Source organism: Nematolebias whitei, chromosome 8, assembly GCF_014905685.2.
Source record: "Nematolebias whitei isolate Nwh7 chromosome 8, NemWhi1, whole genome shotgun sequence".
Lineage (NCBI taxonomy): Eukaryota > Metazoa > Chordata > Actinopteri > Cyprinodontiformes > Rivulidae > Nematolebias > Nematolebias whitei.
Window position 1 is genome coordinate 34386313 of NC_056505.1, and position 4959 is coordinate 34391271.

The following is a 4959-nucleotide window of genomic DNA, read 5'->3' on the forward strand; positions in this document are numbered from 1 at the left end:
ATATATTTCTGACATATTTACAGATTTTAAGGTCAAACTTTGATGTGGTTGAACGTCCACTCAGTGGAATACAGACACATTTTGATTTCCATGACACCAACGTTTACATTCTAATTCTGTTATTTGGAGTTTCTAAGTTAATTTTTCTTTGCACATTTGTCTTACACTGCCAGGCCATAAAATAAACAGTACCATCCATCCATTATCTTTTACCTGCATCTTCTTTTTTAGGTCACTGCTGCCCATATCCAGCAATCACTGTTTGAGAGGCGGGGTACACCCTGGACAGGTCTCCAGTCCATCACAGGGACACATAGAGACAAACGAGACAAACAAACATTCACTCTCTCACTCACACCTAGAGACAGTTTAGAGTTACCAACCAGCCTAACAGTTTGTTTTATTAAATTTAAAAGTACAACAAAATAACACCGTGGGACAGTGCACTGGGAGCCCATTTGCTTTTTCAGGTAGTCATCAAATTAAACCAAAAACAAAGAAAAGCTCAGAATTAGTTTGCTCTGCAGAGGTTTTTCATTCTAACAACTGCCCTGAGTTTTCAGAATAACATTAGTTTACTAAATAGCTTTGTTATGGCGGTGAAAATGGCATCGGACATAAAAGAAAGTATCAGGAGTAAAATTGTGATTCTTGGCAAAATGAGAGTTTTTCTCAATGTCAGATTATGTCTAGACTTAACGTCTCTGGAGAGACACCAAATGACACTAAAATGTTTTGAGGAAACAGGATCAGACTGTTGGGTCATGAAAACACATAATGACTCAAGTTATCTGAGAAAGGTTGAAGGTTTTTATTTTATTTTATTTTATTTCTTACAAATTTGAGAGATACAAATGCTGTGACATCACAAACACTGGCTCACTTCAATGAAGAAAACAATCTCTTGCCAAAAAGGAGCTGCTTTTTAATGTTTCCATCCATCTTAGGTGAAACGACAAGACCCTAGTAATAATAATAATAATAATAAAAAAGAAGTCATCATTCTTTATAAATGTGCTGCTTTCTCTAGTTTACATGTAGGATGGAACTGAAACTGCAAAAAGGCCATGAACCTAACCGCACCTCAAAACATACTTGAAGACCCAAGCCAAGCGGAGATTGTTTGTCACGGACACGTCCCCTCTCAGTGACCTGATTAATATTTAAAAGTGCTTTTTGAAGTGTGACAAACCTAAGCAGTCCAGACACCACCAGAAGCCTATTGAGACATTATTAAATCAGGATGCAATAACTTGCAATGTCATCTGAGTACAAACTCACTGAACGCATTCAAGCCAAATCAAGATTGAGTACTCCTGACATTAATGTAGAACGGGACCAGACGTTATACAAATCAATACAAATCAATACAAATCAATGGTCTAGCTTTCCTTGAAGGAATGCATGTCACCAGGTGCCTACAGGCATGAGTGTAAAAACATCACCTCAAGATAAGCAACCTTTTATGTGGAGGCTAAGGTTAATTAGCTCTGGCTGCCATCTTGAATTTGATAGACTCGAAAAGCTAATCGCTGGAAGATTTTCATCCAATGATTACTTTACACACTCACAAAGAGTCATGAGCAACCACATTAGAGCTCGTTTACATCTGGCAAAATGGTTTTAACAAACATGAAAATGGGTGTTGCTCAATCCATTTTATAGACCTCGAGCTAAAATTTGCTGTGGTAGCAGCTAAAAGTCTTCCTAATGTTTACACTGAACACTAACCGAGCAAGAGGATTACTCGCTGTAGATTTACAAATAATTAATGTTTGGGTTGAACCAAGATGGCAGCTAATCAACCTGAGGCGGCACATAAAGGGCTCAGTGAATTCAATTCAGTTCAGTTCAGTTCAGTTCAGTTTATTTCTATAGCGCCAAGTCAAAACAGAAGTCGTCTCAGGGCACTGAACAGAAACATTCATATATAAAAATAATAATTTAACTTTATTTATCTGAGGAGCAGACTGCTTTGAATTTAACTCCATTGCAGACTCTCATCTTGAGCGAGCATGAAGGCGACAGTGGAAAGGAAAAACTCCCTCATGAGTAAGAAACCTTTAGCAGAACCAGGCTCAGTACGAGCGGCCATCTGCTTCGACCGACTGGGTTTGGTAGGAACAGATACACAATGGCAGGTCAAGAATCACATGTTCAGATAGAAATATAATATCAAATGAAAACTATTAAATGTTAACAATTCATTTAAGGAAATGAGGTCAATTTGTCCTCTAGTAGTCTAAGCCTATAGCAGCATAACAAGCCAACCCTAACTATAGGATTTATCAAAAAGGAAAGTCTTAATCCCAGTCTTCAAACTGGACAATGTGTCAGACTCATGGACAGAAACTGGAAGTTGGTTCCACAAGAGAGGAGCCTGATAACTGAAAGATCTGCCTCCCATTCTGTTTTTGTAAATTCTAGGAACCACAAGTAAACCTGCAGTCTGAGAGCAAAGTGCTCTGTTAGGAAAATACGGAACAATAAGATCTGTAATATAAGATGGAGCTAGGTTGTTGAGAGCTTTGTAGGTTAGAAGTAAGATGTTGAATTCTATTCTGGATTTGACAGGGAGCCAATGGAGAGAAGCTAAAACTGGAGAAATATGATCTCTCCCACTAACTCCAGTTAAGACTCTGGCAGCAGCATTTTGGATCAACTGAAGACGTTTTAAAGAAGTATCTGGACACTCAGATAATAAACCATTGTAATAGTCCAGTCTAGACGTGACAAATGCATGAACCAGTTTTTCTGCATCATTTTTAGATAAGATGTTTCTAATTTTAACAATATTACGCAGGTGGAGCAGGTATTAAGCAAAAAATGATGTTAGTTGCTTAAGGTCAGTCACAACACACAGCTCAATAGCTAAAAGATTACTACGTAATATATTGCAATTCTTCTTGAAATTCTGCAACATTTTAATTTCAAGGTTTGACCAAGAAACCTTTAACCTCTTTCTCAACAGAAAATAATTTTAGCCTAAACTCTGGCATGAAAAGTGGCAGGTGATTCACGTTCTTTTATAGAAAGCTATGCTTTTCCCTGTGGTTGCCCACAATCTGTAAAAGTAAGGCCACTCATGTTTCATGATCCTCTTTTTGACCTTTTGTGGACATTTCGAGCTGACATATTTTTCCACTATTTGCAACAAAGAGGAGAATCACTTATTCCACTGGAAGATGTCACCGTCTCTGACACCTTTGATGCCATTCTGTTGATTCTTTGAGTTATCATTTGTAAGGAAATGCCAAATGTTTTACAAAAGGCTGATGGCCAAGCCAGAAGGTCAAGTGGTGGAATAGCTAATAGTGAGCATAAACTTGGACAAAGTTCTGCTGTAAGTCAAAGTGGCATATCAGCAGACTTGTTAGTAAAAACTATTATCTAGTAGTGACAAGCTGTTTCTAATCTGAACACAGTGGCAACATGTCCTTGCAGAGGTAAATCATAGAGCCAGCACATGTCATTGAGAGGCACTAAGAGACAGTCTAAGGACTAGTGATAGTTGATGCTAAACAAGAAACCCTTTCAGTACGCTGATGATGACGTTGTCCACTTCTCAATGTCAGCCGAGCCTCCTGTTTTTAACACCTGCTGCACAAATAGTCACAGAATCGCTGCTCACCGAAGTCCTAATGATTCTGGAAATGATTTTTTTTTTCTTATTGATCTCCTCTGTGGAGATGCTTTTGCGCATGATTACACACTCAACACAAATTGCCTTGAAGAAACTCTTATCAAATTAAAGAGTGCAGCTTAATGTGGGGGTGTCTTTGGAAACAGCTCTTTCGTAAAGCGGACGACAGGATTTATGGCACTCGCTGCTCTAACTATGCAGATAGAAAACCTCCCAAGGTTCTTTTTTTCTCCTGCATTTGTGGCTGCGAGATAAAAACTTGTCTTGATGACAAATCAATAAAAGATTCCTGTATACCCTTGAACCTCTAATGCGCGTAGACTTTTAAACAACCACACCTAAATTATGGTATTTTTTTAAATAATCCTAACAGTAGCAGCTTCTAAATGTGATTATTGTGTTGTTTACACATTGCTACATTACAAAGTTTCAATGCGCCAAACAAAACCATGATTGAGCTGGATAATACTGTATTCTGGAAACCCCAGGAAACCACGCAAAGATAAAGAACACACGCAGGCACAAAGAAATCACAAGCCTCTCCTCATTCCAAAACAAACTGGTAAAGTGACAGCAAGGAGGAAAAAGGAAACGTGTAAATAACAAGACTGTGACTGGGTTTGCTTTATGGAAAGTCAAAATGTTCAAAATAACTCCTCACCAATTACTCATAACTTGAGGGGAACAGAGTGTGCCACAGTTTATAAATTTAATTCTGAATGCTTTTTAATGTACTTGTGGATATTTTCAGCTCTGGTTTTTGTCTCTACATGTTTAATGTGTTCTCTGAATATCTGAGCTTTGAGTTATTCAATGATCATCAAACTGTTTCTTAATTTATTAAGCATGGATTCATTTCTGCTAGAGGCTTTCCCACATGATCTTATTGCATGGAAGTGAATCATTTAGTAGTTTGTTTTAAATAGAGGTTGTGTTTGTCAGGGAAACCATGAGCCTCTTGAAGATTCCACTTATGTACTATAAGTCCAAGTCTGACAGAGTTCAGGGACAGTGAGATAAAATTAAATAAAACCATAAAGCATTCATTTGTACATTTCTTAAACACATTTTTTCAATATGGATCCATAGTGATCTCAGTGAGAAGGTTGCCAGTTCAAATCTCGGCCAGGGGCCTTTCTGGGTGGAGTTTGCATGTTCTCTTCGTGCATGCGTGGGTTTTCTCCAGGTACTCCAGTTTCCTCTCACAGACCAAAAACATGCATGTTGGGCTGATTGGTAACTCTAAATTGTCTCTAGGTGTGAGTGAGAGAGTGGATGGTTGTTTGTCTCTATGTGTCCCTGTGATGGACTGGAGA